General features: G+C 39.7%; 1 protein-coding gene across 2 annotated transcripts in view; it reads left to right on the top strand.

Moving 5' to 3' along the window:
- stat5a (signal transducer and activator of transcription 5a) overlaps positions 1 to 26,010 on the top strand; it is a 65,942-nt gene that overhangs the window by 17,768 nt on the left and 22,164 nt on the right. The window contains exon 2 of one of the 2 annotated variants that reach the window (XM_050070139.1): positions 22,888 to 22,951. The exons of the other annotated variant lie outside the window; for it this stretch is intronic. The gene's annotated coding sequence lies outside the window, so the exon portion shown is untranslated. The remainder of the gene's footprint in view (positions 1 to 22,887; positions 22,952 to 26,010) is intronic. 2 annotated transcript variants of the gene reach the window in all.

The following is a 26,010-nucleotide window of genomic DNA, read 5'->3' as shown; positions in this document are numbered from 1 at the left end:
TCAAGTAATGATAAAATACCATTTTCTGAGATTTACCTCCAAGTTTCATTTCCTCGTGTGGTTTTTTACGATCAGAGAGTTGCTTCTGAAAATCCAGTCTCAGCATCCTGTAAGCCTGGGGGGTTTTACGGTAGGGCCTCGTCAGTTGCACTCCCACAGAAATATGTAAACAACATTCTCATCTGGGGCCTCATCACAACTCCTTACTGACTGTCACCGAAGTCCTGTCTGGGGCATCCCCAGCTCCTTGTTCCCAGTTAAGCGTGGAGGGCCCCTATGATGTTTATTCACTTGTCAGATGGCATTTAACACACTGTTTGGGAAGACGACAAAGAGGAAGGGGGTCAACTGACAGGGGTATTCAGGGAGGTCTGATGGGGAGGAAGACTGTTTTCAAAATAAAAAGACTGTCATGTAATCCATGAGAATGTGGCTTGTAGCCTACATGTGCTTTTAGTATTTACAGAAATTGTGGAAAAGCAAACACAAATTGTCTCATCTACTCTTCAGACTGTTAAGACTACCGATCAATCTGCAGTGCTTCATGCATTCTCATTCAGCTGACCAGAAAACCGTCTTTTAACTGCAAGAGTAATGGAATGCACTGTATATTTTTTTGTCAGATTAAATTAATCATCTTGTTTATGCTGTTGGACAAACACTGTGTGAACTGGCAGATAGATAAACAACAGACTGAGAGCCTGAGTTGTTATTTATGTTGCCTATCACATGGTCTGACCCCAGACAAACGGCAGAGTGTGGCAGAGGTGCTGCACAGGAAGACCAGGTGCTGCTCATGACAAACATGTTTTTTCTGGTCATTAAGTGATTTTCCAGAAATGGACACTTCTGTAGGGCAAGGTCCAAGCATTGTTGATAAAAGCTTAACTGCTATAAAGGAATGTGATGTTCATGTCACGTGTTAAGTCTCCATGCATTTTGGCTTTATTTCACTGTAGATTTATCTTATTTTTAAATTAGAAGGGCCAATGTGATCCAAAACAGTTTCTATAAAGGATAACTTTGGTATTTTTCAATCTGAACCCTATTTTCCCATGGTTTTACGACTGAGTGACTAATGGAAAGAACAGTTTTTAAAATTGGTATTGAAGGAGACTGCTGCAAAACAGGCTGCAATGTAATCACTTGGGCCATTTGCGCACTGCCAGTTTACGTCCACTAAAAGTGCTTGTTTTTACCACTGACTCGGATTGTTATTCAAGTGTCTGACAACAATATGGAAAGGATCCCTACAGAGACAGACCTTTTGTTTCACCAGAAACAGCCTTAAAACTACTATCGCCAAACCTACCAGACTCCATTTAAATGAACGGTAATTTAAGAGTGTATAGGACCAGAATATTTTCACATTTAACTGGGTGAATTAAGGGTTTATTTCAACTAAATCAAAAGTGGTTATTGTTGGAACAGTGAAAACAGGAACCAAGATGGTGAGTTATATTTGTGGGTTATATTTTGTTTCTTCTGACTTTAAATGAAGTGTGTTTTACAATGATAAAATTACTGTTTATTCAAATGGAGTCTGGTGGGTTTGACGATAGCGATTTCCGAGCAGAGTCTGGTTAAATATAAAGGATCTTACTCTATAACAAAAAGGTCTGTCTGTGTAGGGATCCTTTCCATAGTGTTGTTAGGCACTTAGAATAACAATCTGAGCCTGTCAGTGGCAAAACCAAACACGTATATTTGCGGTGTGCAAATGCCCTGAGTGGTTTCCTTGCAGTCTGTTTCACGGCTGCCAACCACAGCGCTCCCGCTGCAGCAATTAATGGACCAATTTTAAAAATTGTTGTGCAAGATTGTTCAGTCTCTTAGATACAAAAACCTGGGAATTTGGGTCTCGATTAAAAAATAAAATAGTTATCTTTTAAAAAGAAAGTCAATACTCTATTTAAATATGAAGTAAAAAAAATATTTGATTGCTGTAATGTTTTTTTCTTCTAACTATTGATCTGTGGATCTGCACATTATACATATTGTACAATGACAATACTAAAACATGCTGCTTTCATATTATTCATATAATTCTTGTTAATGATTTATCCCAAGCCAGTAGAATTTGTCAGTATGAATCAGAGAATATCTGGTGTTTTTGGCAAAGGAACAAAAGCGTTCTTTTTCAGTATTAACTTTGCTCCTGTGGGGACATGTGTTGTGAGCTGAACTGAACTGAAATGTAAGACTCTTTCCCTCTGTGTTTGTGCCAGGTACTAATTTGGTTCGGTTTTCTCTTCAGGGGCCCCTCTTACCAGGCCTGAAAAAATGATGGTGGCAGGAGGGGGCCCCTGTAGCAGGTCCTGACTCTGAACAATAGCTTCAGTGCTAATGCTTCGCTCTGCTCCAATACCTCAGGAAGATAATTAAAATAGTTTTGTTCCTCTGTATAGAATTCAACTAATATAAAGCCAAAAAAAAACAAGCGTTTCCCATGGGTAATTATGAATTAATCTGCAAACTGTTTTCATGTAGAAGCCATTAGTTATCATCCGTTACGCTGAGACTGAACAACTCTGACCTGCTGATGTGATAATTAAAAGGGTAATATTTGGCTCTGTATTAGCAAATTAATAGTTTGTCTTGCCATTATTTTTTTTAAATTACTTTGAAACAGAAAGCAGACAGAAACATCCTGGTCATGTTGCATGCATGTGGAAATGACACAGCAGTTCAGGTTTAAAACCACGATGTTGCCAAAGGTTTGTGTTAGCAGATTAGAGCTCCCACCGCGTGTGTTTGGTTAAGAAGAGAAGTGGACGGGACATTATTACAATTACCCCAAATGCCCTGAGCTAACACATGGACCAGTGATCTTATTTGTGTGGATCTCATGCATGTTCTTTGTTTCCAATTCATGCTGTATGTAGGTTAAGCTTCTTGTTGGGTGATTATTTTGGAAAGCGCTTTTCTTTCTTACCAGTCAGCCTAAAGCCTTCTGCTCCACACACGTTGTCATCCGGGAGTGTGTTATTCAGATGGAAGCATTGGTTATTTATTATATAATAATGAATAACAAAATATGTTTGTCAACAGCCCATTTTTTAATTGAAGGCGATGAGTTGGCAATTGTAGGACATAAATGTCAAGCAAACACGTCAAGAATTTCATCCTAAAAACATGCGCTGAGAATTGACTGAGCCAACAGCAGGACGCCAGATGAGTCAGTAACATGTGGGGAATGTTTGAATATGATGATGTGATTTGCCGCCTCTGGTTTTCTCCGGAAACAAAATTGTATTCTGAATTTACTACAAGAAATTTGCAGAACAGCTTGTTACTTGTTCGTCCAGTTTCAATGAATCCAACTTTATTCATGTATCACAGAGCTCATTGAGGGCAGAACCTCATTTACATTTATAAAAACAAGGCTACAAACAAATTAGAACCATAAAATAAGCTAAAAAAGTACACACTGAAACACAGTGTAAGCGCAAGCCTGTCATAAGAGCATGTTAGATAAGGTCCAAAGTTCCACACCAGCATTGTAATGTAAGGTGGTGTCTTACCAATGAGGGCTTTATAGATAAACAAATACCAATGTTTATTATGCCTCTCTGCCAGGGAAGGCCAACAGTCTTTTTTAATACGGGATGCAATGATGAATGCTATAAACATCACCAGTAATAAACTTAAGTCCAGAATGATAAACAGCATCCAAGGGCTTAAGAGTAAAGACGGAGGCATTCCTATAAATAGTATCACCTCAGTGCATATCGGAAAGAAAATCAGCTATTCAGATATTTAAAAATGAAGTTATGCTATTAATATAAATTGCAAAAAGATGTGGACCGGGGATTGAACCTTGTGGAACACCTGTAGTTATCAGTAAAAACTCTGAACAGAGAGTTTGGACAGGTGATTAAGAAACCATGCAGAAGCACCAGAATTAAAACCTATATTACTCAAAATAGCCTACATAGAAGCACTGATCAACCTTGTGAAATGATTGAAGAGATCCACAAAGATAGCGGCACATTGCTTCCTCTCATCCAAGGCACAGCAGAGACAGCCCTGTGCATAGACCTGATCCCAGATCGATGTGAGCTCAGTGGTGAAAAATTTCTTGAGTTGAGAATTTACAAGTGACTCTGGATTTTTGGTAAATGAGAACATTTGGATTTCGGGCAGTAGTTATTTGGGTCACTTTTTTCTCCACTCTTATGCAAGGGGACGACTTGAGCAGTTTTCCAAAGACAATAAAGAGAACTGGAAACTAAAACCGGCAAAGTGGACAGCCAGACTAGTGATGTGATCTTTGATTCAGGTGTTAGATGATTTTATGATGATGTTTCCACGACAGTAAATCATCTATTGGGCAGCCTACATTTGCAAATACCTCTCAGACCTCCCCAAACCGCAATGAGCAAAACCAAAAATGTGTCCTTGCTTAGCCCTGCTGATGCATAAGTGTTGATGAGTATTTGTCCTTCTTAAGAGGATCATGGTAGGTGATGAAAATGTGTACCAGAGATGTGAACATTCAGAATTAAAGACTAATCCAATTTTTGTCTCTGATTTTGTATCAAAAGAATATGCAAACAAAAAGGGGACATGGTCATCATAAAGACAGGGGAAAGATGATATTTGTGACATATTGGGATATGAAGCACATTTTCAGTCTCTCGGAAGGCATTCTTGGAGCTGCATCCACTTGTTCTCACCAAAAGTGACTCAAAGTCAAGAATGAAAAAAAGAGAGCTTGAGAGAGAAGTTCAAACCCTGGCTCCTTTGCCACCTCTGCACAGCTGGCCAATCACGCCCTGAAGTGGGTGTCAGTGCCATATTGTCAATTTTGAAAAGTCCTCCACATTTTTCCCCCTTCAGTTTTGACATCAGAAAGGTGTGGAGGGAGGAGGGTTCTAAAGCACTTTTGATGAGGCATAGTGGCAGCTTAAAGGGTTGAAAACCAGGCTTAGAACTTATGTCTGTTTTTACAAGTGGACTAACACTATTGTGTGCTGATGTCTCATTATAGCAGACTGCTGGACAGTGACAACTGGCTAGCTGGTTGTTGCTGCTGTCTGTCTCTGCTCAGTGGTTTTCTGGCTGCAGAGTTCTGCTCCAAAAGTGGCTCCACTCCAGCAAGCTGGCATTCCTGCTGCCCTGGACTTGAGCTTCAGGCCAGGTCCACATTTAACACTCCCTCTGGGGCTCCGATTATATAATGTCACCCACTGCTTCTCTGTAGTTGACACCAGCGCGCATGGATGCACTCATGTGTAGACACACAAATGCACAGGGAGACTTATACTGTAAGTCCTTCATGATTACACAAATGCAGAAATGGAACATTCAACATCGTAAGAGAAAAGGCAGAGCTCAGTGGGTTGTCACTGTTGTAGACAAGGCAGAGACAGATAAGAGAAATACAGAAGTAATGTAAAGCATAACACATCACTAATCTACAGTATAACATGCATTGCTCTGGTCTTACCGTTTCTGTTACAGGATTCAAAGGTGTGAAAAGTGACTAACAACTTAGTAACAAAGATATATATAAATATATTCATACATAGCTAAATGCCAGGCCTGAATGATGCAGGAAGGTAATGACAAGTAATTTTCCAAGATAAATGCAGCTTTTGTTTTTTTTTTTTGTATTTCCTGTTGAGGGGAGAGATCGTGTGAACTTTGTACTATTGATGACTACTTTTCAGAGCATTGGTCAGCAGACTTTTTCATTCATGCCAGGACAAAATAATAATCAATATGCTAATCTGTGACCTTAAACAATATGTCAGGTTTTTTTGTGCCTCATTTAAATATCTTAAGTTATTATTATTATCTAGAAGTTATGCATTTGTAATTAGGGACTGTTTAAAAGGTCTTTCTGTGTTGCATTCAAGGACACTATATATTGGCCTTTTTGGATGGAAATACACATCAGCAGATGATGAAATACTAAAGTAAGCTTTATGACTCTGAAAGTTGATTCTCACATAATATCCATTTATTTGGATTACGGTGGGTATCTGGAAGACAGGAACTCATCTAAAAACTTATGATAAGCTTTATTAAATGGTCAGCATTAATTAAAAACATTAAATTAAAAAATTTTAAGGGGTGCATGCATGGAGGTCCTGATAAAACAAACAAACAAACAAACAAAAACATTGCAGTAGATTGTCTTGACGGCAGTGGAGAAAGGTTACAATACAACACCTCTCAGCTGTTAGCTTGCGTCACCTGTTTGCATATCCGCATCTGTTGCTTTATGGTAAACAAATGCACACAAACAAACACAGTAATTGGTTGCCAGTTTACCATTGCATGCTCTGTGTTTATCTCTGATATCTGTGTTGTCAGATCTCTTATCTGCAGTATACAGTGTGCACTATATAGTGTGCAAAATCATGCACTGTAACAAAGATTACACTTGCGAGACATGGTAGTGAGTTAAACTTTGCTGTTTGGTCAGAAAATCTGTGCACTCCATATAGCCAGCTTTCATTCTGACATTAAATATTTTTGTGCTTTGAGGCGGTTTATTTTGCCACAGTGCAGCTGTTCTACTTTGCACCTACTGTGCAATACGAAGGTTGTGCTGCGCTTGAACAAACAAGGGATTCAGTCTCACACGTAAAAGTATTTCAAAGCTGCACAGTTTCCTTTTCACATATAGGCTGCAGCCTCTCTCACCTCAAATACCCTGACTTGCTCTTAGGCGTCTGTCCAGATGGTTGGAGAGCGTGAGCCGGGGAACAAAGCAGATCATTGGCTGGTCGAGCTCTGGCTGGAAGGGGTTTAGGGCGGGTGTTTCAGAGGCTAGCAGGCTAGCTGAGCACAATGAGGTCACACAGCGAGTACAGAGAGTACAGCAATAGAGATCTACTCATTCCCTCCCTGTGAAGCACTGAGTGACACCATATGGTGTGTGCATCTATAGCTATGTTAGCTATAGCTATACTTGTGTGATTGAATATCATTATTTATAGAGCACTGCTTCATCCAAAACTACTTCAGCAGACACGTGTGTAAAAAGTACTTTATTTGAAAATATTTCCTTAACATTTGCAGCTATGTTAGTTTTCATCAATGAAAAGGGACATATTGAGTTTCACTGAACTCACTGTAGACATGAAAAAGCCACTTGTGGCTTTTTAATTAACTGATGATCACAATAGAATAAAAACATATTGCAGCCTCTCTCTATCAGGCCAACTCCTTTAAATAGTGCGAAGCTCTCACAAGGTTGCAAAAGGCCACCATTGCAACATGTCATCACCAGTGAAGTACCAAAAAAAGGCTCGGCAAATGTACTTCTGTAGCACAACCGCATGCTAAAATGCTTGACTTGCTACACGTAGTAGAGTCATATCCCAGGCAGCAATGTACCGGTTTGCTCGTCGGTGTAAGGCAATGACACACGTTGTTGTTTTCTAGGCTGGAGTCTGGCAGGGGGCTGTCACCTGCAGTATATTATGGCTCCCTGATTGATCCCACTTCATACTGATGGTTGCACCATCACTCTGCCTGCAGACTTTCCTGCTCAGTCACAGCTCCAGCCAGTCACACAGAAATAACAGATTGCCAAGATCTGGTGGTTTATCAGGGAGGCAGGGGAGGTGCAAGAAGGAGCAAAGCACAGGCGCTGCAGTGGGTCCACTGTTTTTTTCATTTTCCATTGCCATCAACTTCTGTGTACAGTTAACATATTCTCTCCATGCTTGTCTGGTGCTAAATTGTTCATACAGAACTGCCATGTGACCAGCATGCCCACATAAAGACAAACAAATATACTGAAGAGCAAAAAACATAAATCGTAGCACAAGACACAATAATAATTGCTCAAGAGCATCATCAATCATACAGCAGCATTCAAATACACCCCATTAGCAGTGGCCCCATGACTATCCTCTAACAGCCAGAGTTTAGAAAGTTAATGGGCCAGGAAATGAGAGTTCCTCTGACTGTTTGTCTGTGGTCTTCTGTCAGTGGGAAGAACATTCCTCTTAAAGTGAAAGGCAGTTTAAAACAAGTACTGGCCTACACACTCAAAAAGATAACATAAGAAAAAGAAAAGAAAAAACATAATGCCATTATATTCATTATCCCGTATTTGGTCTTGCTCCTGTCATGTTTTGTTAAGCATGAAGGCAAATGCATATTTCATAAATGTATTTTTGGCATTGTGTAGTTTACAGTGATATGTGGATACATCGTCCCTTTCTCTCATTGTTTCCATTTATTGTTGTGTACTAGAAAATAAAATGGAGCAGGATTTTTATCTTCCCTCTCAGTTCAGTGTTTCTCTTGGTCTGCCCCCTCTGAGAGTTTTAGCAGTCACACCATAATAATGTATAAGTCCCGCAACCCCAGGGGACCGACTGTAAGCTTGTGGGTAATAACTTTATTGTCTCTCAGGAATGAGCTACTAGCTTTTCAGAGGTTACTTTCACTGTGTCTTTCACAGTCAGTGAGAATCTGCTTACGTGTGTACACATGTGTTCGCTGTTAAGGTGTGATTATTGAGACTGCAGCTATAATGCCGTCGATGTTCATATCTTCATGTGTGATTTTTCATCTTCCCCATCTTACCATATTTGTCACTGTCTGGTTACGGTTTCAACCTGTGAGCCAGACAGAAGCACAGACATGATACATGCATTTTCAAATTCGATGTAACTTGAGGATGTTATTATCTGCCGTGTACATCGCAAATAAACATAGAAACATCTGCTTGGACGTCTTAGAAAAAAAGATGATTCTTATAACTCTAGATCTTCCCTGAGAATCATCACATTTTTAGGTTTTCTTTGGTATTAAATTAATAGTTTTTATAGGTGTCTGTGCATCCATGGGTACATTGCAAACAGGGAGTGCTAGTAGCTACTTCAGCATACTTGATGTGAAAAAGTAAACATATATAGGCTACGAAAACATGGCTCAAGTTGTAGCCCATAGCTGACTGCATGTCTGGCAACACTCTTCTTCCTGTTTACGTCCCCAAAGGTGGTAGACAAGAGCATGTTGGAGGCTGAGATGGTTGCATGCATCCATATTTCACTATAACCACCAGCTAATAACTCAGCCACCTCATGTAAAAACAATTCAGACTTAAACTTAATACACACAGCATGTTTGTGCTTAGTGAGTGCTATTGAAGGGAAATAAAATACTTGGTAAGTGTGTTGAGATTGAAAGATGATTAGTCGAGGTCTAAGTGTTGACAATATCTACGCAGTAGCCCCCCACAGACCACTGATCACCTGTGTGAAAGTGGCTATGTAATGCTTGTCAGAGTCTATCTTCTGTCTTCTTTTATTTGTAGTGGCTCACCATGGTGAGCAGACAAAGAGTATCCTCAGGCCTCTACTGAGCACTGTGGGTGACGGGCTACCTGGGGGCATGTGTAAGCTCCCCTTCCTCTTTATACAATTACAGTTAGTCTGTCGGTTACAAGTGTTTCTGTGTCTCTAAGAGCACACAATACAAAAGGCAGAATTTCAGTTCTCTAGTACAGAAGTGCTTGTGTTTGGAAATGATAACAGCAGGCAGCTCTGCCATCTGTTTCGTCAAAGTGTCTGTCTGACTGACTGACGTATTCTGTTGGTTCTGATTCACAAAGCAATCAGTGATTATTTTTCTGGTGATTGTTGAGTTTAAAAAAAATCTGTCAACTGTTGATGATGTTGACGGTGTATGTGTGTGTGTGTGTGTGTGTGTGTGTGTGTGTGTATGATTTAGACTGCTACCAATGTTTTTTTCCACGTAGGTAGGTAATATGCTTCTGCAGAAACTAAAGTACAATAATGTAATGACAGTGACGTATTTCAGGCTGCAGCAGCACCTTTGTAGGGAAAAGTATTTTGTGCTGCATCATACTGACATGCAACATTTCTCCCCTCTGGATCTGTACCGTGTATTTTTAACACGTGTCGCTGTGGTATTCAGACTTCATTAACGATAAGACAATACACTCTAACAAAATAAATAGTGGCTGCAGGCAGATGTCTTGTTTATTTATCCACACCACTGGCAGTGCCCTTTATTCCTCATGGTTGTTTTCCAGTTTAATTGCTGTGTGTGTGTGTGTGTGTGTGTGTGTGTGTGTGTGTGTGTGTGTGTGTGTGTGTGTGTGTGTGTGTGTGTAAGCACACTTATTTTTCTAGCTGGTGCCTATAGAGATTTCCTGAGTAATTTCAGCTGCACCCGGAGTCCTCAACCTGTTGAGCTCAAAGTATATTTCTTACATATCTAAATGTATGCAACATTTATGATCCTCAAATTCGTAAATCATTCAGCATCCATTTGAACCTCCTGAGAGTACTGCTTGGAACAATATCTGTCGTACAAAAGTGTTGATGTGTGATAGGGTGATTGTTTTTCTTTAAAGAATCACTCAGTCTCACCCTTGAACTGTGTCACATGTTTGTCATGTAGCTTCTTTTAAGAGCAATGAAAATCAAGAGCTCAGTGTCTCCATTAGTTTACAACACACACACACACACACACACACACACACATACACACACACACACACACACACACAAAAACATGAAATTTACCTCCAACTGCTCCTGACTGGTACACATTTTGAATGATTATAGGTGGTTGTTAGCATAGCCTTTTGATGCATCATGTCAGTGACAGCTCAAAACTGAGCTCATCTTGCTAATGTGAGGATGTGACACTGACAGCCATGTTCCACCCCTGGTCCTTTTTTAGCCTGTTGCATGAAGAAACAACAACAGGAGGTGACACTGTGGCTGATGGCCTGCAGGCCATAGATGTTCAGTTCACAATTTGATTTACCCATCAAATGTTTCCTCATTTTTAGTGTTAATTTAGTCTTATGAGCCATATTTAACAAACATTTTTTACACATTGAAATGTGAGACAATACACGAGCCATGTGTCATCACCTGCACACTCCAACGTGTGTGTGTGCACGCGCATTACTGAGCTAATGAGTGATCTTCCTCATGTTGACAACGTGATGGGATGTGGGTTGGAGCATAGCAACAGGACCTCAGGGCAGGTCGGACAGCACAAAGAACCTCTTGTAGTCATCTGTCCCTCCCTTTGAGCTCCTGGCGCATTCTCTTGTCATGTGCTCCTCTGTGACAACAAGTCTCTCACGTCTTCTTCTTCTGTCTCTCTTTGATTTTGTTTGTTCACGGTGAATGGACTGTCATATTTGTTCGACCCTCAGTTAGGGATGGGACAATGTACAATTTTATCATGAATCATAATAAAAAAACACTCACAATAAGTTGATTTTGGTGAATTGTCATTATCAGGATAATCGTAAGTATCGTGCCCCACAACACCTAAAGAGACTGCTGGGCAACTCTGCAAAAACAGGCTGCATGAGCCTGTTTTTTGTTTGTTTGTAGAATTATTTTTTAAGGCTTTTATTGCCTTTATCATAGAGACATGGTATAGTGTGTGCCCAATGTAGGCTGAGTTCTCTTCACCCGGTGTGGTTCTGACCTGTGGCCCTCTGCTGTGTGTCATCCCGTCTCTTTTTCCCCCTTTTCCTGTCACTCTCCAGCTGCTCTGTAATAAAGGCAGTGAATAACTCTAAAAGAATCTTTAAAAAACAGGCTACAAAAGCGCCGTCCTCAATAAACACAAAAGATCTTAATCAGTAATTGGCATATTTAATAGTAAAAGATACAATGGCCTTTTAAGATTGCTTGTTTATTTTTCACTGAAAAGTATGTTCACTGAAAAAAGTGTGTCCAAAATGTAAGGTAAAGTGATTCCAGTATATTTTAGTGCCAAGAGTTTTAGGCATATTTTGATGATTTTTGGAGTAATATTGTGAACTGTAAGTATTTTGTCCAGGATAATCATGACATAAAATTTTAATATTGTCTCATGTCTATCCATGCTATGATGCCCTCTTCACTTCAGCTTCTTAGCTGGACCAGCATGTTTTCCATGCCCACAGATTAGGTGGAGGTGCAGGTCAATAAAGGCGCCAAACCTCATGTGATGTCAGACAGACACTGTCAATGTGGAGTCACATTTCACTGAACTGGCTAATTAAGCTAAGCTAATTTTGAATTACGCTCTTAAATTTAACATAAATATGAATTTTTAAACATTCACCCATTTTAGTCTGAAGACGATCAACAGCAGTTATTGGATTTGTGCCATCTGTCTGCTGAAAAAGTTGATGAGTTGACAAAATGTGAAGTGGCCCGTAGTGTTTGCATGCCGTAGAGCAGCGGGACATTTCTGTTTCTACGTGCCCCTTGACCCCACCTCCACCACCACCACTACCACTACTCTCCAACTTTTCATAAACAGTCCCTCTGTTTAAACTATTCACAAACATTGTCCTTTTTCACATTCTTGCCGCTCTGGCGGTCAGTGTATTTAGTGCCTGATGACATGTTTGACTAGCTTTTAAAGGTGCTTTATTTCTCTTTTTAAAATATCCCTGAATGGGCCACAGTTGCTGTGGGAATAAATGCAACCACATGCGGTAGACACAACACCAAATGTAAGTTATGGGCTTAATTTACACTCTGCGGTTTTACTCTGAGATGTTATTTATAAATGCTGGCTCAGAGTGGGTGTGATAATGCATAGTCTCTGTCATGGAGCAGCTGGACTGTAGGAGAGATGGAGGGAGGAGAATAGATGAGCAGGGAAGTATAGCGAGGAGGCAGAGCAGAGGGCAGACAGCGAGACCGTCATTTATGTAAGCCCTCCTTTATTTACCTAGACAAATAAAGTTCTGTGATGAAAGGAAAAGTTTCTTTTCCCCTGCTGCTGTACAGCTATTTTTCAGATGGCAACATGAAGAGTCAAGAGTACTAGGGCTGTGCAATTTATCAATATTAGTTTGATATCATGATATGAGACTTGATATCATCTTAGAAGATTTGGGATATCATATTATTGTAAGTGTTGTTTTTTCCTGGTTTCAAAGGCTGCATTACAGTAGAGTGATGTCATTTCCTGAACTCACCAGACTGTTTAGCTGTTCTGTTATTTACATTTGGGCACTTATTTAGGCACTGATGATTATTTATCAGAAATTGTTGTGTAAATATTTTGTGGAAGCACAAATAGTCAATGCTACAATACTGTCACAATATTGATATTGAGATATTTAATCAAAATATTATAATATTTGATTTTCTCCATATTATCCAGCCCTAGACAGTTAATTTTGTTCAATCTTCTCATGTCTTTACACACTAATTTTCAAAAATAAATTGTTCATCGTACAACAACAAATCTGCTCAGCTTGAGACCCCGATCGTTTATACTGTTGACCAATCAGGATGCTTTTGAGCTTCAGGGAGAAAGTTTTATTTGGCTTCCATATAGCATCAGCAACATAATAAAGTAGCTAAGTATACAGAAAGTATCCTAATATTTATGTTCTGACCATCGAGATGATGCAGCCGTTACTGCTCTTTGCCTTGTTTAAAAAAAGGCTGTTTCCTTTTTCATTTTCACACTCGCAGCCATGACAAGACAAATCAAAGGTTCAAGACGTTAAATGAGTCAGCTCACACCAGTTACGACCTGCCCATGTCAGCAGCATCATTTGTTTCAAAAGACTATTGTTTTATCATTACATTATATTTTATATTTTATCCTGCATAACATTTCTACTGACCATTTTTGAAACCTATGACTAGATCACTAGACATCCTAAACATCAGTTTCTTTTCGGCCAACAAGCATGCATTGAATGAGAGTAAATGTAATGGAAAACAAAGTGTGGATCATACCACCAGCCAACCTCTTGCAAGACTGTGTGTGCCCGTTAAACAGAAATAGGAAAAAAAAACAAAAAAACACTTTGCCTTCCTCTTGTGTCATACAATTCATGGAAAAGGAAGAAAAAAAGGCAAATTTGGGTGAAATGGTGAATGGAGAGATGTGGACAAGGACAGTAAACTCAAAGAGCTGGAGGTTAGTGAACTTTTGGTGATGAAACCTGAGTGAACTGGATTATGAAGTAATACTCTTTAAGTCATGGCACACTGAACTATTTTTCCATCTGATTTCCATGTTCCTGGCAGTCCTTTTTCCAGTCATACAATTTTAGTGAGAACAACAGGCGGCAACTGAATCAGTAGATAAATTGTGTGAAACACCACACGCTGCATAATTTTATCTTTGACTGTCAACAGCAACTGGTGCAGACCAGAATAGATGCCTTCTACTAGGCCCAATAAGTTTTTGTGTCTCAATAAAACACTAATAATAACTGATTCACTGTAACTTCAAAATAATTGATGCTCAGCCAAGCAATCGCAGCCTGTCATGTCAGTAAAGTATAAAAATCATCTTGCACAGACTTGCAATCCATGCTTGTCTTATGAAATGAAGTTAAAATTACTGATTCTTCCAGATGGTTTACACATACGCTGCTGGGAAGTTCCAACACATAAGATCTGAGAGCCAGCTTCTGAGCAGCATCACATTCACAAGCTAATGAATGAAATGTGTAAATCAAAGCCAGACAACACTAGTAAACATGGATACTGTGAAGCAGATTATGTGAATTTGGTGGATCTCTGCATCAAACAGGTTGCTGTGAGGCAGCTGAGTCAAATCTTTACTGGAGCTTTTGACAAGCCCTTAAAATGCATCATCCAGATGACAGTCCAGCACCATGTTACTTTTATTAAGACACAAAGACAGGAAAATGGATGCTGTGATGAATTGTCTATTTCAAGTAAGTTTTAAAGGCAAAAAATAATTCCCCCATTAAAGCTACAGTTGGTTACTTTAATAAAGAAAATGTATTTATATTCACACAGCATTAAATCAGAAAAATAATCTGTGAAATAAATCATACTCATCCAGCTAGTCTATAACCTCATAGTGCATCTAATGGCCTTACTTCTTGTGAACGAAAACAACCAATCAGAGCCGAGGAGTCTTTAACACAGCTGTCAATCATGTCAGTCGCTGCTCATAAACTGCAGCCAGACTGTTTAACTACGCAGCGTTGATCAAATATGAATCGATATTCTGTTGGTGCTTTGCCTATGTCTCATCTCAAGTGTTTTCAGAAAGATATTTTAGTGCACTGTTTAGCTGTAAAAGAAGGAAGTTGGTCTGACCAGTGGGTGGCACTTGGTACATCAGTCAACCGTTTCCAACATGGCAGCTAGGTCACAAGCTTTCTCATTTTACAGCTGAGCAGTACACTAAAATATGTTTCTGACAGCACTTGAGGGGAGAAATAGGCAATGCAGTAGCAGAGTCTAGTGCCTGATTTACTGTTTGACCCCAATTCACAGGCTCTGGTTGGCTGTTTCAGTGCACTAAGGTCGGTAGGAGGGACATGATCTACGTCTTTTAGAATATAGCAGTTTCAGCAAATATGACACAGTTACTTTTATGAAAGTATCCAACTGTAGCTTTAATAGAATTTAACACCTGCTGTTACTATTATCAGTTATTATTACTATTAGGTATTTTGATACATCTAATTTTATTAACATTTTTTAAAGCTATAAAGGTATATTTACATAATGTTGGAGTGAAATAAGTTTGTTTCTTTGACCAGTTTAATAATGCTCATTTTTCGTCTGTACCTCATAGCCTTCAATTGTATGTGAATATTGTTTACTTGTAATTCATACAGTAAAAAAAATATAATGATTGGGTCACTGCAATTTCATTTTAATATTATACTGACAAGAACTGAAACCATTAACCTCATGGAGATGTGAGAGAAACTGCACGTATCAGTCCAAAAGGCTGCTCTGACAAATAGTAGTGTTCATGCTGTACGGTGATCTGATTGGTGGGTGTAATTTGGTAGAAACAAAATAGTTTCTTCATGAATTGCTCACAGCAATGTCTGTGGATTATCTTGAGGAACTGGGTCATGATTTCTGCAAAGAGACATTGCTGTTGAGTTTCTTTCAAATTTATTTATTTTTTGGCACTTTGAGCACCACAAGCCGAGCACCTTCTAACTAGTTCCATTATATTCAAGAGAAGGCAGACATCTTTACAGCCGATCTCTCCAATACTTGACAACTTCACACCAAAACAATCTAGACTGAGAAACAGGACCACAGGTAAGAGGAAAAATATGTATTTTTGATTTTGGGGTGAACTGTCCCTTTAAGAATGCAGGATGCAAAAACACCAGTCTGGTTTTTCAAAACCAACAAAACTAGCTGCAGCATCATATGGTTGCTTGTGTGTGCCCTTTCGATTCTAGCGTTCACACTGCTTTGGTGTAAAGGAGAGTGGTAAGGTTGCTTTGAATGGTGGGTGGCACTTCAGTTTCCTAACAGGAAGCGCTTACGTTGATGAATGGCAGTTTTTCCTCAGAGGAAAGAGTGGGTGACACAAGTTTGTGTTTGATTTCACTCTGCTCACGTCGGAGCCGGCTAAGCGAACACGCAGGCATATGCTGAGAGCCTGGGGAGTTTAAAAAACACATCTCAGCTGGGCTTTAAAACACACTCGTCACACCCTGCTAATACTGCACTGTGACTGTTGCAAGCTAATTGAGGACGACAAAGACGTTGATGGTGATTCAGGGCCGGTACAAGAGGGATTGTTAGTGTTGTTCCTGTTGCTTAGATGGCTAAGGTTGTAATATATTGCACACAAGTGAGAATCATGGGAACATATCAGTCAGCAGAGGAGGATGTCTGCTACTTAGATTGTTTGGTCTCTCCTCACACAAGCACACTCACCCAGAACCTCTCCCTGTTTAAAGCTCATGGTGTACTGAATACTTTCTGGCACAACAAACCAGTGAGGGCTTGGATGAAAAAAAAAATCTTTTTGTTGACTTCTCCTCATGTAGAGTAGGGGAGACTTTTCTTCCTTTTCCATTGATTGACTCATAGAAAAGCTCTGAAGTTTTCTTCTGTTGTGTATTCCATTTGCAGCAGGAAATGATGAGCGTGACCAGATGTTGTGATTGCCATTGATGACGTGACATACACACTGTTTCGACAGATACTGTAAATCTGTGTCTCAGCCTGCCAAAATACATCTGGATTAGAAACATGCTTTGAGGCAGAGTTGTAGTCAAGACCACCTGAACCCAACCAAGTCATGACCAAGACCAGAGGGTATCCAGATGAGACCAAGACCAAGACTTTGAAGGATTGAGAGTGTCTCAAGACCAGAGTAGTGTGAGTCCCACACTGCATGACAGGATTGCTATAAAATGTGAACCATGCTAACCAAAGGCACACCTCAAATTGATCTGGAAAATTCACATTCCCATAAAAAAAACCCACAGGAAACAAATGAGTCATTCATCCCTTTTTATTGCCATACCATATGTAATGTATAAGTGCACCATGAGAAATGTCTTGCTAAAATAACCAAAAAGCGTTGCAGAGGTGAATTTTATTTGTGAGAATTTCCTTTGTTTTCTATGAGCAAACAAAGAGCAACACTAAGGAGCTGAAAACAACTAAACCATCTTTATTCGACAGTCCTTTTTTTACACAGGTAATTTAGTGATATCCCAACTCTTTGTCCGAGACAAGACCGGTCTGAATGCGATGTAGTCCCAGACAAAAACGGCCTCAAGACTAAGACTGATCTCGAGTACTACAACGCTACTTTGAGGGCGCAAGTGTTGAATAATGACTTAGAGCCTCCTTCAGTCATGAAAACTGATTCTCTGCTCAACTGTGACATGAATTTGTTTTCCAGGACAACAACAAAAGCAAGTTAACCACCCCAAGGTGGATGTTGAGTTGCTTATTGTGCTTCCGATTTATCACATCACTTGAACAACATTAAAATCTTATAGATGCCCTTATTTATCTTGATTTTTTTAAGCTGTATTTGGTTTCTTGACTGATACAATGAGTACTGAGTTCATAGTTCGGTGTGAACTTTGAATGGCAGAAGAGGCTAAAAAAGTTAAATAAAATGGGAAGTACCTTTGTTTTAGCTCCTTGTAGTTTTGTTTAGTATTGTAGGTGTTTACCTTCACACTTAGGAAGAGATCAATAATCTGAAAGAGTGAAAATGAAGCGCTTTGTGGAGATCCCTGTACAGCTGGGCTAGGACAGGGTTGTGATTTGTTTGTTTTTAGCAGTTACATAATGCTAGTTGGACCCCGTTCTCCTGATTTCTCATCCAGCCACTCTCAACTCATAAATATGCCATGATTCTGCACAGTGGGTGAAAAAGAAAACCACTGCTCCTTGCGTCCTTGCCAATGTTGTGTGAAGGGACTGAGGGAGAGGACTGATTTTTATCGAACTTGATGTTGAACTGCGTGTGCTGTTTGGTATCTGAGAGAGTGAAATCAAACAGTTGAAGCCAACATGGATTCATTAATTAAAATGACAATTCATCAGTTGAGCGAAATGTGTCTGGTGTTACCATGGTGTCGAATTGGTTTAGCTGCAGCATTTATGTGTGTCTGACCTAGAGAAAGAAAGAGAGAGAGAAAAATCTGCTGGCAGTCAATTCAAATATGGAAAAAAAAACGTACATGTGAGTGTGAGCACGTCTTTGGAGATGGCTAAGATCTCCTTGATGGAAAAGGATGGTAATGACGTTAAAAGAGAGTAACAACTGATAATCTTTGAGGGATGAGCCAATGTAAAAATCACGTATTTGTGATCATTTGTGATATCCAATTCGAGTTTTAGACCTCGAGAGTGAGGACATTTCTGTAAAGTGAAGACATTTTCGTACAGACTTTCAGTGACCTGTTGGAGGGATCAGACTCGATTTTAAGGTTAGGTTAGGCATTTAGTTGTGATGATTAAGCTTACGGTAAGGCGCTAGGTAATTCATCATGTCAGTGAGTGTCCTCGTAGGTATAGAACAACAGGTGTGCGTGTGTTTGTGTAGCTAGGGCTGGGTGATATGATGGAATGTACCAAGCGATGGTAGAAATTTGTCCACAGGTAAAGATTTGGCACTACTGTTTACAGCAGGAGCTAATCGAGGCAGGCTATGTAGCAAATCAGGACTGCATCAGTCCCAACAAAACGTAGCAAAACATTTAAACAGAAACGGTGGTGAGTTGAACACCCTGTTGTGTTACGCAGGCACACTGCGTCTGAACATGGCAGGGTTTATTCCAGTTAAATTCAAAGGGGCTTTTTTGGCATGGGAAACACGTTACATTGCCAAAGCAAGCATGCAATGAAAACAAAAATTGATGAAAAATAAATAAAGGCATACCAGAGTTTGGTGTATAGGCCACAACTTGTTGGTAACTGAGTAGACCTCTGACACACCCACCAAACAAGAGTAAACATTCTTCAAAGCCCATTGCACACCAATTTGCGGAAACAGGTTGCTTAACCTGGAAACTGAAGCAAAACTGTGCACACCTTTTTCAGACTGGACATGCCCCAGTGCTGGATTCTTGCATGATCTGATTCTTGTGTCATCTTGCACAATAGGGTTGCAGCATACCATAGTATGAAAATTGATGGTTATCATACCATTTACCAATGGTAATTTACCAAATTGGAGACTTTGTACGCATACTTCCATTTAATAAATTGTTTCAGGCTTCAATTACTTAAGCGTTTGTTCAACCAAAATTAAAACCCTTCTGTCTTTATTCCTTTAGGGGTCATTGTAACTGATAATAATTGTGTAATACCGTATGCCAAGATGGTTATCGTACTGTGAAAATCTCATACCCTACTCACAAAGGTAATGTAATTTGGGCCAACATGAAGAAGGGGAATGGAGTTGAAAATACAGAAACCTGTAACACTTTAAGTGATTGTTCTCAGGAACCTTAAAGCCTCCATTTCCAGAAAATAATCAAATGTGATGTGCATTGTTTTTTATAACCATTTCCTAATTGAACTTACAGAGCATTTACTGTGTCCTATAAATATGTATGTAATGTTCCCCTGACCATAATGAAAGATTTTGGCCATATCATCCACCCCTAGTGTGTCCTAATGCTTATAAATATAGGGAGTGTGCAAAATATATAGCACACCTTACAATGTGCTGCAGCCCAAATATAACATCAAAACTAAGGTCTGAAAAATGATGAGTTGAATCAACAGCTCTCTATTAAGTTTACAAATGGAGTGTCGATTGCAGGCCTATTGTATTCAGTTGCTGTATATTGCACTGTTCATTTGCCCATCCCTGTATCCTGAGACAATGTGAAGAAGTGTGAGTTGTCCAGCTGACATAATAACCTCCTGTGTAGAGTCAGCAGGCTGCTCCTTTCAAGCAGCATTACTCTGCTTCCAGAAAATGGAGCCAACAGTGCTTCAAAGTTTCTGAAACACATTAGCGAGCATTAATATGGGGCTTCATTTGCGATAATCGCTTCAGTAAACCTCTCCAGAGAGTATAAAACTTAACTCTTGGCTGTGTGTGTCATGGCTTCGGGTAATTCCTAAATGTTAATTTTTGCTGCGGGTATTAACACACATTACTTATCTATCACTGATCAAGGAAACTTATTAAAATAGGTGCTCGTTGTCAGTAGAGCATGCAGACTAGCTGAAGAGGTCATAGGTCCACTCCAGTCAATAAAGTCTCAATTGGAAGAGAATTTGTCAGGTAATGAGGGGGTTAAATCTAATAAAGAAGCCGGACGGCAGAGAAGCTAAAAAGGATCGAGCCAAGGAAGACAGATCCAGACAGTAAAATAAAGATACTCACATATTTGTCTGGAGACTTGGTCCAGCATGTGGGTTCCTGCTGTTGCCTCTTTAGGGTCCAGCCAAGAAAGCGTGCAGTTTCAATCACAATAAGCCCAACGTCAGAGTCTCTGGCTCTGGGTGCTTCATGATGACAGTCATGGCCGTCTGTCAGGTCATATTTCAAAGTTCTCTAGCCTGATAGAGCCAAACACTCTCTGTATCTATCTCTAAAGATGTCTGTTTTCAATTGGACTTTGCTGTTACTCCACACATCCACCACTGTTTTTCTAAGATGTATTCCGAGAAAGAGACAAAAAAGACAAGGCTTTAATTTATCTTCCACAGACAATACTAATAGCACAACTATACCTATCTATCTGTCTATCGTAATATCTCTTGGTTGCGACAAGACTAGGCCACTCACCAAGTTTATTCCTGATATCTAATGAGATGGTGACACAAATTAATCGACTTTGGAGATCATTTTGGAAAAGCTCAGTTTTTGAGTGAGAAGAAAAACTGGTTTATCAGAGGTGGGAGTATGTCACACGTGCAAGTCTCAAGTCTTAACCTTCAAGTCTCAAGCAAGTCCCAAGTTACTGTGGTGAGAATCAAGCAAGATGAGTCCCTGCTAAAAGCCAAACAAGACAAGTTGAGTCAATGCTCAGGCCAAGTAACTCACGAGTCAGGTCATATGAAATTCTGGTGATCTGGTCAAACGTTAGGTTTCTAGTTAACATTTGACCAACCAACTAGCAAATCAACAAGTTAGCTAATAAGACATATTCTTGTACTTTTCTGTGTGGGTTTTGTAGTGACAAATCAAGGTGGGTGTTTTGGTCGTTTCACTTATTTTTAAGTTAAAGACCTGCATACTGCTGTTCTCTTCTTGCTACCCTCATAAACGACTTAATCCTCCAATTTTTAAAAATTTTTTGGACTAACTCTCTCCGTGATAGCTGCTTTGTGCATTGGCATCTGTTGGTAGTAGTAGGTAGTAGTTCGTAGTATGTGAGGTAGTTGGTTGCCAGATTTGCACACATTGCACTAAAAATCGATTAATCATGTTCAATTAACAACACATAGCTTCTTGATATTTAGAAAAGTGCAGATATTTATTTATAAATATCATCTGTCTTAAGTCTAAATCAAGTCTCAAGTCTTAAATATCAAGTCAACATCAAATGACATGCTTTGTGATCAATTAATCTAAATTAATCGCATACATCAAGGTTTGCAGTTAAAGTATCTGAAAAATGTCAATTCAAATTAATTATGGCAGTGTGTCGTAGTAAACCTGCTGGACACAATCGTCCCCCTATCCTCTACCACCAAAATTGGTCTGCAGTAATCCATTTTGTAAGGGAGTTGGTTAGTCAGTCACAGGTAGACTTATTCAGTTTGCGTCTGAACACCCGGTCAAGTGTGGCTTGACGAGGCTGGTTGCTAATGCTAGCATCAGAGGCTATGCTAACTTGGACCTCCAAGTTCACTGCTAAATGTTTTCCTTACTGCAGAAATTGCCGAGAACGATGCCCCTATCAACAGTTCCATCTGAGTGTTTCTAAATGTAAATGTTCCATTCACGGGGCCAAGCAGCATCTTTTCGTCTGCCTCCATTGTGTGACAAAGCCACTGTGGCCTTCAATGATGCACAGGGTCAAAGGGCACCACAGAAATCAATGAACGCATTATTATTTCTGGTATTAATTAACCGAAATGAAAGCAGTATTTTGACAGTCCTTGTCTCTTGTCAGTGTTAGTCAAGCAAGTCTTAAGTCTGTCTTGAGTTAAGTGGAGTGACTCAAGTCTCCCACCTCAGTAAGGTTTATTAAGGAAGGGCTGAGATGTAACCAGCCTAACACTAGTTGTAGTTTTTTAAATGTAATTTAAGGCTGTGTGGAGCATATCTGTTCATGCAGTTACATTTAAAATGGCTTTCTGGCCACATCTCTGTGGGTGCTGTCGTTTTCCCACAAATGTCTTTTTAATTGCAGCATCTTCGAGGTCCTCACATAGCATCACTAAGAGTGCTTTGCCTATGTACTTCCTCACAATCTTGGGAAGTTTCATAATTTATGTTACTATGCTGACGTGTCCAAGACAATGGGAATAAAGAGAAATCTGTTCAGTGGACTTTCCCTTTCACTCTTTTAGCTCTCTCTCAACCTCTCATGCTTTTTGTTAATGCTCCGGTCCTTGTGAAAAAAAAGATAGCTTCCTCAGAAGCACCCAAGGTTGACTCACTTCCTCCTTTTGCTTTCTCTCTCTCTGACTCTCTGTCTCTCTCTCTCTCTGTCTGTCTTAGGTTTTTGGTGCTCCTCTTTAGAGTTTCCTGCTGTTACATGGTAACACAGAGCTGAAGGCAAGAGGTAAGGTGTTTTCTTTTTTTTTTTTTGGAGTGGAGTTAGTTGTAAAGTAGGTAACGTGTTACAGTGAGGATCATTTCTTGTAAAGAGAGGACAGTGACAAAGACAGAGACTTTTCAGTTTTCACAGCATATCTCAAGTTCATGCCAGGGCATTTGGATGTTGCGGTTAGAGTGAAACAGCTGCTGGGAAGCATCTCATTCTCCTGTTGGAGGTGAGAATGGAGGCGCTAATGGGAGGCAAACAGCCCCTGGAGCCTCCACTTCAAAGAGCTGTTAAAGAGACATACACACCAGTAAATACCAGTTTGTCCCACTGTCTTTTGGCAGCACAACAAACACTGTGTGGAGCTTTAGCTCCCAGCATGCTCTGTTGTGCCTATTTGCGTGTCTGTGTAATACAGGGTGGTACAGAAAGACAGTAGTGCTCCCACAATGGGTGTCACAGAAAGAGGTGCTAGAAAAGGTTTTGTGCTCTTCCTGTTGGGTTCCTCCTCCAATCAGCTGATAGTGTGAGTGCTGATGCTCTCTACTGATGCCTTCATAGATAAAACATGTGGATGTTACTCATTTGAAAAGCACTTAATTGTCTATTGAAAATATGCTGTGACTTTGCCTTCATCCACATAGACAGTGATCTGCACGTTTAAACTGCTGCAAAGATGAGGCAGCATTTAGTGCACGTAGTGTCTCGTTTGTGAGTTTTCACCTCTTTGTGTCAGGTAGCAAAAGTGTCATCAACCAGCTAAGTGACATATTAACAGATTTGATTTAATTACACATTAGTTTCTTTATCAATTCGGGCAGGTGCAACATAATACACCCGAGAAGCATTTAGTTGTAGAAGAGGTTAAAGAGTATCTCCAACCTCTGTACCATTTAACCATACAGATGACTTTTGCCGGGCTATATGTCCATGTTGTGTTATGAGACTCAATATCATTTAGATATTGGATATCGTAATATCTATATTATATATCTATATTGTATGAATATTGTGTGAAAGCACCCTACAATATCATTGTGATGTCGCTATTGAAGTATTTGGTCAAAAATACTGTGATATCTGATAGGGCTTTACCTGACTTAGAATTATGTCAGTTGAATCAGATTTGGCTGTTCAGTATGAATGTTTGACTATACCTTCCATTTTGCCATTTGGGGTTTGAGAGGTTTAACAGGGTTCGGTGGGATGTTCAGGCTGGCAGCAATGTTAAAGCAAGAGGCTTAAGTAAACAAGCCAAGGTAGCCCTCCAAGCTAACATGCGCTAACTACGCTAACAATGGATCATAACTGTGCAACAACAGTTTTTGCTGACACTGTATATCAAACAAAAGCCACAGAGCGTATCTTATTAAGTTGCCATAAGCTGTAAATTCACAAATTAAATTCAAATTAAATTCTAAGCAGAAGGTAGAAGATAACCAGGCAAACCAGGCAAAGCCTCTCCTCCTCCAGTTAGCTGCCTCCGTCTTACTGTCTTTGGGTCCACAGCTGCTTGTACTGGAGAGCAGCAAATTTGGGAATTGAAATGGGACCAGATGTACACTGCACATTGACTGACCAAAAAACAAACAAGTTGACTGAGGGGTCTCCAACTGATGATTGAAGCTTCAGCTGTTTGGGGACAGCCCTATTTCATTTTCCCCATATTGCCCAGCCCTACAGATTAATTTAATAATAATTTATTGTTTAAATAAAGATAAATTTCAGCTTTAAAGCTCTGATCTCCCAAAACTATTATGCAAACTTTTTATGCCTCAATGCCAGCAATGGCCAGAGGCATTATGTTTTCAGGGTTCCGTCCACCCACCCATCCGTCTTATTCTCATTAACGCAATATTTTAAGTATGCTTTGAGTGAATTTCTAAATTTGGCACAAACATCCACTTGGACTCAGCTATGAACTGATTAGATTTTGGTGGTCAAAGATGAAAAGTCACGATCACTGTGACCTCATCTGTCTCATTCTTGTAAACACGATATCTCAAGAACACCTTGAGGGATTTTTTTTTTTTTTTAATTTGGCACAAACATTCACATGGACCTTACGATGAACTTATTCCATTTTGGAGGTTAAAGGTCAAGGTCACTGTGATCTTTTGTCTGTCTCATTCCTATAAACACAATTTATCAATAAAGCTTTGAGGGAGTTTCCTCAAATTTGGTACAAATATCCACTTGAACTCAAGAATGAACTGATTAGAGTTTGGTGGTGGAAGGTTAAAGGAAAAAGGTCACTGTGACCTCACAAAACATGTTTTTGGCTGTAACTCAAGAATTCATTTGCCAATTAACGGGAAATTTCACACTAATGTCTAATTGAATAAAATGACTAAGTGATGATATTTTATATCCGAAAGGTTGACTTCACTGTGACATCATAATGTTCTGCAAAAACACTTTTCTGGTTATTATTCAGCACCATATCTCAGAAACAGAAGGGGAGACATTTGATCAGACCCTGAATTGGTGACACTAATCTTAGGTGCACACCTTGAAACTGTTCTTATTGTATAGATCCTCTGTGCTGTCAGGGGAAGATGAGTGTGAAGCATCCATGTTTCAACAGGCACGGATGTAATCTCAAAGTGCAACTTCACTGGTTCACAGAGGCATACAACCACGAGGCGGTAATTGTAGTTGTCTAACATTGTGAACCAAGTTCTATGTGCATTTTGTTTGATCAGTACAGCCAAAGTTACTTTCATTGTCCCAGTTTTCAAGTCCCTTAAAATCACCTGCCAAGTGTGGTTGTTATGATTTCAGCTCGCAGTTTACTGAAGCCATCTGTCAGAATTTATGGATCAAAGCTTTAGTCTGCAGAGAGGTGAACTGCACATAGAACTACTTAACAGTATATGGTAGCAGCATTAATGTGCCTTCTTTCTGAAGTCTGTGCACTATACTCTTAAGTCTCCAACAAACTGAAATGTCAAAGGTTGAAGTTCAGGTCATGTTTAGAGTGATATGAGTGCAGGAGCATTATCATAGGCCGACAGGATTAGTGTCTACAGGCGCAAATACCATAAGGAGTGGAATTATCTTTCTAAGCTCATCTT

This window comes from Epinephelus moara, chromosome 18 (assembly GCF_006386435.1).
Source record: "Epinephelus moara isolate mb chromosome 18, YSFRI_EMoa_1.0, whole genome shotgun sequence".
NCBI lineage: Eukaryota > Metazoa > Chordata > Actinopteri > Perciformes > Serranidae > Epinephelus > Epinephelus moara.
Note: the sequence above shows the minus strand (reverse complement) of the source record. Positions and strands in the feature narration are given on the sequence as shown.